The following is a 13,519-nucleotide window of genomic DNA, read 5'->3' as shown; positions in this document are numbered from 1 at the left end:
CCAATGCAGGGGACATGGGTTTGAGCCCTGGTCTGGGAGGATCCCACATGCCGTGGAGCAACTAGGCCTGTGCACCACAACTCCTGAGCCTGCGCTCTAGAGCCCGCGAGCCACAACTACTGAGCCCATGCTCCGCAACAAAGAGAAGCCACTGCAGTGAGAAGCCCATGCACTGCAACAAGGAGAAGCCCCTTCTCGCTGCAACTAGAGAAAAAAGGCCATGTGCAGCAACAAAGACCCAATGCAGCCAAAAAAAAAAAAAAAAAGTACACAGCTATACCTCTTTCAGAGTAAGACTGGCAGACAGGTGTTTCTGTTTGTTTGCTCTGTGCTGTAACCTGGGAGGATAGCTGGTTAAAAACTGTTCTGCTCTTAGGTTTAGTCCTGTGGGACCTACAAGCATATGCCCCATTGGTCACCAGAGCCAGGTGATTAAGGGGTATCCCCTGGGCAGCAGCTGCAAAAAGTGGTGTGCCTGTCTTGTGCATAAGCTCCTTTGGGAGATAAGGGCAACCTGGAGGTAGAGGGAGAGCTCAGAGATGGTGCCTGCCTGCCTCCGTGGTCTCTGGAGAGTGTTGCAGTTGGACCTGGGGTGCATATTAAATTAGAAGCCTGCCCTTCATACTGCAGATTTTGAGATAAAGAAATAGGCCTCTTTTATAGAAAGACTGGGTGCATTTTAGTCTGCTGCCTCTATTCTGGGTCCTGGAGGGTTAGCCATGGTGAGTCCATGTGAGCCTTTTAAGAACTGTGTCTTAGTATGGCAAAGCCTTATGGGTCTTATATTTAGATGCAAGTTCTGTTGCGTTTTAAAGCTAAATGTTTTGGGAGCCTATCTCCTTGGTGATAATCTTAAAAGTTGGGGTGCCAAAAGTGGGGTGCAAACCCATTGCTCCTTAGGGAAAAGCTGGGAGTTGTGAGTTCCTTTCTGGCTGTGTTCTGATCTGCTGGGGATGGTGTTTATGGAGAGATTATGTCTCAGCCTCTCCTACCAGTTTTTTTTTTTTCCCCTTTTGTGGTACGCAGGCCTCTCAGTGCTGTGGCCTCTCCCTTCGCGGAGCACAGGCTCTGGACGCGCAGGTTCAGCGGCCATGGCTCATGGGCCTAGCCGCTCCGCGGCATGTGGGATCCTTCCAGACTGGGACACGAACCCGTGTCCCTTGCATCGGCAGGCAGACTCTCAACCACTGCGCCACCAGGGAAGCCCTCTCCTACCAGTTTTGATGTGGGTTTTTTTTTGCATTTGTGTGATAAGAGTTGCTCAGCTAGTTTCTGGATTTCTTTCAGAGGGAGTTGTTCTGTCTGTAGCTGTAGATTTGGTCTGTCCATGGGAGGAAGTGAATTCAGGACATTACCTACATCATCATCATGAACTGGAACACCTCTGATATATTATTAACTGAAGTCCGTAGTTTATATTAGGGTTCACTTTTTTTTTTTTTTTTTTGTGGTACGCAGGCCTGTCACTGTTGTGGCCTCTCCCATTTCGGAGCATAGGCTCTGGATGCGCAGGCTCAGCGGCCATGGCCCACGGGCCCAGTCGCTCTTCGGCATGTAGGATCCTCTCGGACCAGGACACGAACCCACGTTCCCTGCATCGGCAGGTGGACTCTCAACCACCGCACCACCAGGGAAGCCCAGGGTTCACTTTTTGTATCGTATATTTTATGTGTTTTGAGAAATGTATGATGACATGTATCCACTATTACAGTGTAATTCAGAATAATTTCACTGTTCTAAAAATTTCTTGTGCTCCACTGATCTTTTTAATATCTCTATAGTTTTTTTATTTACAGTGAAAACTTTTATATTTTGAATTAGCTAGCTGGACTCAGTTTAGACGATCCCAATTCTGTTGGCTACTCCAAAGCATCACAGTCAGGAGCCAGTAGAACATATGCCTTCTTCTTTCCATCAGGCCATGTCAACATTAGAGCTTCTTCACAGCCTGTTTAATTTGGTGTTTGTTGGCCTTGCCATCCACAATGAACACCAGCGTGTTGTTGTTTTCTGTTTTCTTCATCGCTGACTTGGTGGTGAGGGAGAACTTGATGATGGCATAGTGGTCAAGCTTGTTTCTTCTAGGGGTGCTCTTCTGAGGATATTTGTGTTGCCTCTTGAGCTGCAGTGTTTTGGGCCGTCGGAAGGTGGGTGACGTCCAGATGTTCTTTTTTTGTGGCTGTGGATGCCTTTCAACAGTGCTTTCTTGGCCTTCAAAGCTTTTGCTTTTGCTTTTGCTTTGGGAGGTACAGGGGCTTCTTTCTTCGCCTTTGACACCATCTGCGTGAAAAGCTCCATAGTTTTAAAAATTTATTTATTTATTTATTTATTTATTTATTTTTGGCTGTGTTGGGTCTTCGCTGCTGTGCTTGGGCATTCTTTTAGCTGCGGCGAGTGGGGGCTATTCTTCATTGTGGTGCACGGGCTTCTCATTGTGGTGGCTTCTCTTGTGAGTATGGGCTCTAGGTGCGTGGGCTTCAGTAGTTGTGGCTCGCAGGCTCAGTATTTGTGGCTTGTGGGCTCTAGAGCACAGGCTCAGAAGTTGTGGCACATGGGCTTAGTTGCTTTGTGGCACATGCGATCTTCCCGGACCAGGGCTCGAACCTGTGTCCCCTGCATTCTCAGGTGGATTCTTAATGACTGTGCCATCAGGGAAGTCCCCATATATATTTTTTAAAATCATATTGTCATATACTTGGAACCATACAGCCTTTTCAGATTGGCTTCTTTCACTTAGCTGTATGCTTTTATGTTTATCAGAGTGTCTTTTTGTGGCTTGATAGCTCGTTTCTTTAAAAAAAATTTTTTTTTTTTAGAAAGACTATTTTTTAGAGTAACTTTAGGTTCACAACGAAATTGAGCAGAAAATACAGACAGGTCCCATATCCCCTGCCCTTACACATGCACAGACTCCCCCAAAGTCATTTGTTTTTATTGCTGAATGATACTCCATTATGTGGGTGTGCCACAGTTTCTTTATCATCTACTGAAAGACATCTTGGTTACTTTAAAGTTTTCGCAATTATGAATAAAGCTGCACTAAACATTAATGTGCAGATTTTTGTGTGGACAGAAGTTTCCAGCTTATTTGGGTAAATACTAAGGAGTGCAGTTGCTAGATTGTATGTTAAGAGTATGTTTAGTTTTGTCAGAAGTTGCCAAAGCATCTTCCAAAATGGTTGTACCATTTTGCATTTCCACCAGCAACTAATGAGATTTCTTGTTATTCCACATCCTGGCCAACATTTGGGGTAGTCAGTGTTTTGGGTTTTAGCCATTCTAGTAGGTATGTAGTAGTATCTCTTTGTTTTACCTTGTAATTCCCTGATGACATGTTTTGGTGAGCTTCTTTTCATATGCATATTTGTCATCTGTATATCTTCTTTGGTGAAGTGTGTGTTCCCATTTTTGGCTCATTTTTTCTTTTTGGCTGTGCTGCATGGCTTGTGGGATCTTGGTTCCCCAACCAGGGATTGAACCTGGGCCCACAGCGGTGAAAGCATCGAGTCCTAACCAACGGATCACCAGGGAATTCCCTCATTTTTTAAATCGTTTGTTTTCTTGTTTTTTAGTTTTAAGAGTTATTGTATATTTTGGATACCAGTCCTTTATCACATATGTGTTTTGCAAAGAGTTTTTTCTAGTCTGTGTCTTAACTTTTCATTCTTTTAACAGTAGTTTTAACAGAGCAGTTTTAATTTTAATGAAGCCCAAATTTCAATTTTTCCTTCATGGATTGTGCTTTAGGTATTATATCTAAGAAGTAATTGTTCAACTGAAGGTCACCTAGATTATCTCTTATGTTACCTTTTAGGAATTTTATAGTTTTGCAATTTACATTTAGATCTATGATCCATTTTCAGTTAATTTTTGTGAAAGGTATAAGATTTGTGTCTCTATTTCTTCATGCATGAGTGGCCACTTCTTTTAGTGTCATTTGTTGAAGATTAGCCTTTCTCCATTGAATTGCCATTGTTCCTTTGTTAGAAATTAATTGATTACATTGTGTGGATCCTTTTCTCAGCTATCTGTTCTGTTCTATTGATCTATTTGTCTGTTTTTTTGTCAATACCATGCTGTCTTGGTTACCGTAGCTTTATAGTAAGTCTTTAAGGTGGGAGTATCAGTCCTCTGAGCTTGTTCTTTTTTATTTTTTTGTAAATATTATTATTTTTTATTAGTTTCTGCTTTATAACAAAGTGAATCAGTCATACATATACATCTGTTCCCACATCCCTTCCCTCATGCATCTCCCTCCCTCCCACCCTCCCCATCCCACCCCTCCAGGCGGTCACAAAGCACCGAGCTGATCTCCCTTTGCTCTGCGGCTGCTTCCCACTATCTATCTACCTTACGTTTGGTAGTGTATATATGTCCATGCCTCTCTTTCGCTTTGTCACAGCTTACCCTTCCCCCTCCCCATATCCACAAGTCCATTCTCAAGTAGGTCTGTGTCTTTATTCCCGTTTTACCCCTAGGTTCTTCATGACATTTTTTTTTTTAATTCCGTATATATGTGTTAGCATACGGTATTTCTCTTTCTCTTTCTGACTTACTTCACTCTGTATGACAGACTCTAGGTCTATCCATCTCATTACAAATAGCTCAGTTTCGTTTCTTTTTATGGCTGAGTAATATTCCATTGTATATATGTGCCACATCTTCTTTATCCATTCATCCGATGATGGACACTTAGGTTGTTTCCAGCTCCGGGCTATTGTGAATAGAGCTGCAATGAACATTTTGGTACATGTCTCTTTTGGAATTATGGTTTTCTCAGGGTATATGCCCAGTAGTGGGATTGCTGGGTCATATGGTAGTTCTATTTGTAGTTTTTTAAGGAACCTCCATACCGTTCTCCATAGTGGCTGTACCAGTTCACATTCCCACCAGCAGTGCAAGAGTGTTCCCTTTTCTCCACACCCTCTCCAGCATTTATTGTTTCTAGATTCCTTGATGATGGCCATTCTGACTGGTGTGAGATGATATCTCATTGTAGTTTTGATTTGCATTTCTCTAATGATTAATGATGTTGAGCATTCTTTCATGTGTTTGTTGGCAGTCTGTATATCTTCTTTGGAGAAATGCCTATTTAAGTCTTCTGCCCATTTTTGGATTGGGTTGTCTGTTTTTTTGCTATTGAGCTGCATGAGCTGTTTATAAATTTTGGAGATTAATCCTTTGTCAGTTGCTTCATTTGCAAATATTTTCTCCCATTCTGAGGGTTGTCTTTTGGTCTTCTTTATGGTTTCCTTTGCTGTGCAAAAGCTTTGAAGTTTCATTAGGTCCCATTTGTTAATCTTTGTTTTTATTTCCATTTCTCTAGGAGGTGGGTCCAAAAGCATCTTGCTGTGATTTATGTCATAGAGTGTTCTACCTCTAAGAGTTTGATAGTTTCTGGCCTTACATTTAAGTCTTTAATCCATTTTGAGCTTATTTTTGTGTATGGTGTTAGGGAATGATCTAATCTCAAACTTTTACATGTCCCTGTCCAGCTTTCCCAGCACCACTTATTGAAGAGGCTGTCCTTTCTCCACTGTACATTCCTGCCTCCTTTATCAAAGATAAGTTGGCCATATGTGCGTGGGTTTATCTCTGGGCTTTCTATCCTGATCCACTGATCTATCTTTCTGTTTTTATGCCAGTACCACACTGTCTTGATTACTGTAGCTTTGTAGTATAGTCTGAAGTCAGGGAGCCTGACTCCTCCAGCTCCGTTTTTCGTTGTCAAGATTGCTTTGGCTATTCGGGGTCTTTTGTTTTTCCAAACAAATTTTGAAATTTTTTGTTCTAGTTCTGTGAGAAATGCCAGTGGTAGTTTGATAGGGATTGCATTGAATCTGTAGATTGCTTTGGGTAGTAGAGTCATCTTCACAATATTGATTCTTCCAATCCAGGAGCATGGTATATCTCTCCATCTATTTGTATCATCTTTAATTTCTTTCATCAGTGTCTTATAATTTTCTGCATACCGGTCTTTTGTCTCCTTAGGTAGGTTTATTCCTAGATATTTTATTCTTTTTGTTGCAGTGGTAAATGGGAGTGTTTTCTTGATTTCATTTTCAGATTTTTCATCATTAGTGTACAGGAATGCCAGAGATTTCTGTACATTAATTTTGTATCCTTCTACTTTACCAAATTCATTGATTAGCTCTAGTAGTTTTTCGGTAGCATCTTTAGGATTCTCTATGTATAGTATCATGTGATCTGCAAACAGTGACAGCTTTACTTCTTCTTTTCCAATTTGGATTCCTTTTATTTCCTTTTCTTCTCTGATTGCTGTGGCTCAAACTTCCAAAACTATGTTGAATAAGAGTGGTGAGAGTGGGCAGCCTTGTCTTGTTCCTGATCTTAGTGGAAATGGTTTCAGTTTTTCACCATTGAGGACAATGTTGGCTGTGGGTTTGTCATATATGGCCTTTATTATGTTGAGGAAAGTTCCCTCTATGCCTACTTTCTGCAGGGTTTTTATCATAAATGGGTGTTGAATTTTGTCGAAAGCTTTCTCTGCATCTATTGAGATGATCATATGGTTTTTCTCCTTCAACTTGTTAATATGGTGTATCACATTGATTGATTTGCGTATATTGAAGAATCCTTGCATTCCTGGAATAAACCCCACTTGATCATGGTGTATGATCCTTTTAATGTGCTGTTGGATTCTGTTTGCTAGTATTTTGTTGAGGATTTTTGCATCTATGTTCATCAGTGATATTGGCCTGTAGTTTTCTTTCTTTGTGACATCCTTGCCTGGTTTTGGTATCAAGGTGATGGTGGCCTTGTAGAATGAGTTTGGGAGTGTTCCTTCCTCTGATATTGTTTGGAAGAGTTTGAGAAGGATGGGTGTTAGCTCTTCTCTAAATGTTTGATAGAATTCGCCTGTGAAGCCATCTGGTCCTGGGCTTTTGTTTGATGGAAGATTTTTAATCACAGTTTCAATTTCAGTGCTTGTGATAGGTCTATTCATATTTTCTATTTCTTCCTGAGTCAGTCTTGGCAGGTTGTGCATTTCTAAGAATTTGTCCATCTCTTCCAGGTTGTCCACTTTATGGGCATAGAGTTTCTTGTAGTAATCTCTCATGATCTTTTGTATTTCTGCAGTGTCAGTTGTTACTTCTCCTTTTTCATTTCTAATTCTATTGATTTGAGTCTTCTCCCTTCTTTTCTTGATGAGTCTGGCTAATGGTTTATCAATTTTGTTTATCTTCTCAAAGAACCAGCTTTTAGTTTTATTGATCTTTGCTATCGTTTCCTTCATTTCTTTTTCATTTATTTCTGATCTGATTTTTATGATTTCTTTCCTTCTGCTAACTTTGGGATGTTTTTGTTCTTCTTTCTCTAATTGCTTTAGGTGCAAGGTTAGGTTGTTTATTCGAGATGTTTCCTGTTTCTTAAGGTGGGATTGTATTGCTATGAACTTCCCTCTTAGAACTGCTTTTGCTGCATCCCATAGGTTTTGGGTCGTCGTGTCTCCATTGTCATTTGTTTCTAGGTATTTTTAAATTTCCTCTTTGATTTCTTCAGTTATCACTTCATTATTAAGTAGTGTATTGTTTAGCCTCCATGTGTTTGTATTTTTTACAGCTCTTTTCCTGTAATTGATATCTAGTCTCATAGCATTGTGGTCAGAAAAGATACTTGATACAATTTCAATTTTCTTAAATTTACCAAGGCTTGATTTGTGACCCAAGATATGATGTATCCTGGAGAATGTTCCATGAGCACTTGAGAAAAATGTGTATTCTGTTGTTTTTGGATGGAATGTCGTATAAATATCCATTAAGTCCATCTTGTTTAATGTCTCATTTAAAGCTTGTGTTTCCTTATTTATTTTCATTTTGGAAGATCTGTCCATTGGTGAAAGTGGGGTGTTAAAGTCCCCTACTATGATTGTGTTACTGTCGATTTCTCCTTTTATGGCTGTTAGTATTTGCCTTATGTATTGAGGTGCTCCTATGTTTGGTGCATAAATATTTACAATTGTTATATCTTCTTCTTGGATCGATCCCTTGATCATTATGTAGTGTCCTTCTTTGTCTCTTCTAGTAGTCTTTATTTTAAAGTCTATTTTGTCTGATATGAGAATTGCTACTCCAGCTTTCTTTTGGTTTCCATTTGCATGGAATATCTTTTTCCATCCCCTTACTTTCAGTCTGTATGTGTCTGTAGGTCTGAAGTGGGTCTCTTGTAGACAGCATATATATGGGTCTTGTTTTTGTATCCATTCAGCCAATCTGTGTCTTTTGGTGGGAGCATTTAGTCCATTTACATTTAAGGTAATTATTGATATGTATGTTCCTATTCCCATTTTCTTAATTGTTTTGGGTTCGTTATTGTAGGTCTTTCCCTTCGTTGTGTTTCTTGCCTAGAGAAGTTCCTTTAGCATTTGTTGTAAAGCTGGTTTGGTGTTGCTGAACTCTCAGCTTTTGCTTGTCTGTAAACGTTTTAATTTCTCCATCAAATCTGAATGAGATCCTTGCTGGGTAGAGTAATCTTGGTTGCAGGTTTTTCTCTTTCATCACTTTAATTATGTCCTGCCACTCCCTTCTGGCTTGTAGAGTTTTTGCTGAGAGATCAGCTGTTATCCTGATGGGGATTCCCTTGTGTGTTATTTGTTGTTTTTGCCTTGCTGCTTTTAATATGATTTCTTTGTGTTTCATTTTTGACAGTTTGATTAATATGTGTCTTGGCGTATTTCTCCTTGGATTTATTCTGTACGGGACTCTCTGTGCCTCCTGGACTTGATTAACTATTTCCTTTCCCATATTAGGGAAGTTTTCAACTATAATCTCTTCAAATCTTTTCTCAGTCCCTTTCTTTTTCTCTTCTTCTTCTCGAACCCCTATAATTCGAATGTTGGTGCGTTTAATGTTGTCCCAGAGGTCTCTGAGACTGTCCTCTGTTCTTTTCATTCTTTTTTCTTTATTTTGCTCTGCAGCAGTTATTTCCACTATTTTATCTTCCACCTCACTTATCCGTTCTTCTGCCTCAGTTATTCTGCTATTGATCCCATCTAGAGTATTTTTCATTTCATTTATTATATTTTTAATCGATGCTTGATTCATCTTTAGTTCTTCTAGGTCCTTATTAACTGTTTCTTGCATTTTGTCTATTCTATTTCCAAGATTTTGGATCTGGGAAATAGAATCTTGGATCATCTTTACCATCTTTATTCTGAATTCTTTTTCAGGTAGACTGCCTATTACCTCTTCATTTGTTAGGTCTGGTGGGTTTTTATCTTGCTCCTTCTCCTGCTGTGTGTTTTTCTGTCTTCTCATTTTGCTTATGTTACTGTGTTTGGGGTCTCCTTTTTGCAGGCTGCAGGTTCGTAGTTCCCGTTGTTTTTGGTGTCTGTCCCCAGTGGCTAAGGTTGGTTTAGTGGGTTGTGTAGGCTTCCTGGTGGAGGGGACTAGTGCCTGTGTTCTGGTGGATGAGGCTGGATCTTGTCTTTCTGGTGGGCAGGTCCACGTCTGGTGGTGTGTTTTGGGGTGTCTGTGGACTTTTTATGATTTTAGGCCACCTCTCTGCTAATGGGTGGCGTTGTGTTCCTGTCTTGCTAGTTGTTTGGCATAGGGTGTCCAGCACTGTAGCTTGCTGGTCGTTGAGTGAAGCTGGGTGCTGGTGTTGAGATGGAGATCTCTGGACGATTTTCACCGTTTGATATTATGTGGAAATGGGAGGTGTCTTGTGGACCAGTGTCCTGAAGTTGGCTCTCCCACCTCAGAGGCACAGCACTGCCTCCTGGCTCCTCAATTTGGGATGATTTGTTGTCTATTCATGTATTCCACAGATGCAGGGTACATCAAGTTGATTGTGGAGCTTTAATCCGCTGCTTCTGAGGCTGCTGGGAGAGGTTTCCCTTTCTCTTTGTTCTCACAGCTCCTGGGTCTCAGCTTTGGATTTGGCCCCGCCTCTGCGTGTAGGTCGCCGGAGGGCGTCTGTTCTTCGCCCAGACAGGACAGGGTTAAAGGAGCAGCCGCTTCGGGGACTCTTGCTCACTCAGGCCGGGCGGGAGGGAGGGGCACGGAGTGCGGGGCGAGCCTGCAGCGGCAGAAGTCGGCGTGACGTTGCACCAGCCCGAGGCGCGCCGTGCGTTCTCCCAGGGAAGCTGCCCCTGGATCCCGGGACCCCGGCAGTGGCGGGCTGCACAGGTTCCCGGAAGGGCGGTGTGGACAGTGACCTGCGCTCGCACACAGGCTTCTTGGCAGCGGCAGCAGCAGCCCCAGCGTCCCACGCCCGTCACTGGGCTCCGCGCTTTCAGTCGTGACTCGCGCCCGTCTGTGGAGCCCCTTTAAGCAGCGCTCTTAATCCCCTCTTCTCGCGCACCAGGAAACCAAGAGGGAAGAAAAAGTCTCTTGCCTCTTCGGCAGCTCCAGAGTTTTCCTGGACTCCCTGCCGGCGAGCTGTGGCACATTAGCCCCCTTCAGGCTGAGTTCTCGCCGCCAGCCCCAGTCCTCTCCCTGCACTCTGACCGTAGCCCGAGCCTCAGCTTCCAGCGCCGCCCGCCCTGGTGGGCGAGCAGAGAAGCCTCTCGGGCTGGTGAGTGCCGCTCGGCACCGATCCTCTGTGCGGGAATCTCTCCGCTTTGCCCTACCCAGGTATGTGGGGAGTTTCTTGCCTTTTGGGAGGTCTGGGGTCTTCTGCCAGCATTCAGTAGGTGTTCTGTAGGAGTTGTTCCACGTGTAGCTGTATTTCTGGTGTATCCGTGGGGTGGAAGGTGATCTCCGCGTCTTACTCCTCAGCCATCTTACCCGGAAGTCCTGAGCTTGTTCTTTAATATTGTATTGGCTATTCTGGGTCTTTCATCTTTCTATTTAAAAGTTTGAATCAGTCTGTCGAAATCCACAAAATAACTTGCTGGCATACTGATTGGAATTGTGGTGATTCTGTAGATCAAGTTGGGAAGAACTGACATCTTGACAGTATTGAGTCTTCCTATTCATGTGCATGGAATATATATTTATTTAGATCTTTGATATCTTTCATTGGAGTTTTATAGTTCTTTTCATATAGATTTTACACATTTTTAAAGATTTGTACATAAGTATTTAATTTTTTTAGTGCTAATGTAAATGGTATTGTTTTTTTTTTTCTTTTCTTTTTTTTCTTTTTGCGGTATGCGGGCCTCTCACTGTTGTGGCCGCTCCCGTTGCGGAGCACAGGCTCCGGATGCGCAGGCCCAGCGGCCATGGCTCACGGGCCCAGCCGCTCCGCGGCACATGGGATCCTCCCAGACCGGGGCAGGAACCCATATCCCCTGCATCGGCAGGCGGACTCCCAACCACTGCGCCACCAGGGAGGCCCAATGGTATTGTTTTTAATTTCAAATTCTAATAGTTCTTTACCTTCATGTAAGAAAGCAATTAATTTTTGTATATTCATCTTGTTTCCTGCACTGTTGCTATAATTGCTTATTAGTTCAAGGAAGTTTTTTCTTTTTTTTTTTTTCAAATTCATCTCTGGGATTTCCTACATAGACAATTATGTCATCTCAAATAAAGGTTTTATTTTTTCCTTTCCAATCTGTATCCCTTTTATTTCCTTTTCTTGTCTCATTGCATTATCTAGGACTTCCAGTATGAGGTTGAATAGGAGTGATGAGAGGGAACATTCTTGCTTGTTCTCAATCTTAGCATCAAAGCATATGGTTTCTCGCCATTAAGTATGATGTTGGCTGTAGGTTTGTTGTAGATATTCTTAAAAATATTCCCATCTATTCCTAGTTTTCTGAGAGGTTAAAAAAATCATAAATGGCTTTTGGGTTTTGTCAGATGCTTTTTCCACATCTATTGATATGACCATTTCATATTTCTTCTTTAGCTTGTTGACATTAATGGATTTTTCAAATGCCTAACCATCATTGCTTATTTGAAATAAGTCTCACTTGTTTATGATATATAATTCTTTTTATACTTTGTTGGATTTGATTCTGTTGAGAATATTTGCACCTATGTTCATAAGAGATAATGTGTAGTTTTCTTTTATTATAATGTATTTTTCTGGTTTTGGTATTAAGGCTGGCCTCGGGACTTCCCTGGTGGTCTGGTGGTTAAGAATCTACCTTCCAGTGCAGGGGACGTGGTTTTGATCCCTGGTCAGGGAACTAGATCCTGCATGCCGTGGGGCAAGTAAGCTCGTGCGCTGCAACTATGGAGCTCGTGAGCTCTAGAGCCAGTCTGCCACAACTAGAGAGCCCACGCACCACAACTACTGAGGCTGCACACTCTGGAGCCTGAGCGCCACAACTAGAGAGAAGCCTGCATGCCGTAACAAAGAACCCGTGCACTGCAACCAAGGATTCCACATGCCAGCAACAAAGATGCTGCATGCTGCAACTAAGACCTGACGCAGCCAAATAAATAAATAAATAAATAAATAAACAAACAAACAAAAGGAAAAACAGAAAGGCTGGCCTCATAGAATGAGTTTGGAAGTGTTCCTCTACTTCTATTTTGTGAAAGAAATTATAGAGAATTTGTATAATTGATTCCTTAAATTTTTGGTAGAATTCACTGATGAACCAAACTGGGCCTAGTCCTTTCTGATTTGGAAGGTATTAAATATTGATTCAATTGATTCAATATCTTTAATAGATATGGGCCTATTCAGATTACATACGTTTTGATCAATTGTATCTTTCAAGGTATTCGTCCATTTTCATTTAAATTTTCACATTTGTGGGCATTGAGTTGTTCATAGCATTTCTGTATTATTTCTACATAATGTCCATTGGACCAGTACTGATTGCCCCTCTTTCATTTTTGATATTAGTAATCTGTCTCTTCTGTTTTTTTTCTTAGTTAACCTGGGTAGAGGTTTATCAATTTTATTGATTTTTTTCAAAGAACCAACCTTTGATTTAGTTGGTTTTCTCTGTTGATTTCTTGTTTTCAATTTCATTAATTTGTTTTTCAATTTCATTGATTTCTGCTCTTTTATTTATTTATTTCTTTTCTTCTGCTTACTTTGGAATAAATTTGCACTTCTTTTTTTAATTTCCAAAGCTGGAAGTTTGCATTATTGATTTTAGAATTGTCTCCTTTTTTTTATTTTTTATTTTTATTTTTTTTATTAGTTTCTGCTTTATAACAAAGTGAATCAGTCATACATATATATCTGTTCCCACATCCCTTCCCTCATGCATCTCCCTCCCAAGAATTGTCTCCTTTTTTATTTTTTGTTTGTTTTTGCGGTACACGGGCCTCTCACTGCCGTGGCCTCTCCCGCTGCAGAGCACAGGCTCCGGACGTGCAGGCCTAGCGGCCCTGGCTCACGGGCCCAGCCGCTCTGTGGCATGTGGCATCTTCCTGGACCACTGCATGAACCCGCATCCCCTGCATCGGCAGGCAGACTCCCGTCCACTGCGCCACCAGGGAAGCCCTGTCTCCTTTTTTAATACATACATTCAATGCTATAAATTTCCCTCTAAGCATGTGCACTTGAGAAGAATGTGTATTTTTCTGTTTTAGATGAAGTATTCTATAAATGTTAATTAGATTTAGTTGACTGATGGTGTTTT

General features: G+C 41.4%; 1 protein-coding gene and 1 pseudogene across 7 annotated transcripts in view; one reads left to right on the top strand and one right to left on the bottom strand.

Annotated features, from left to right (window-relative positions):
- The window catches only part of SENP7 (SUMO specific peptidase 7), a 171,997-nt gene that overhangs the window by 50,715 nt on the left and 107,763 nt on the right, over positions 1–13,519 (top strand). The gene's annotated exons all lie outside the window — the stretch shown is intronic.
- LOC308617509 (large ribosomal subunit protein uL23-like) lies at positions 1,837–2,543 on the bottom strand (annotated as a pseudogene). The gene has a single exon. The product of its transcript is annotated as a large ribosomal subunit protein uL23-like (transcript).

This window comes from Mesoplodon bidens (genome assembly GCF_964165515.1).
Source record: "Mesoplodon bidens genome assembly, chromosome: 5".
NCBI classification, from domain to species: Eukaryota; Metazoa; Chordata; class Mammalia; order Artiodactyla; family Ziphiidae; genus Mesoplodon; species Mesoplodon bidens.
This window is presented reverse-complemented; position numbering and strand designations above follow the sequence as displayed.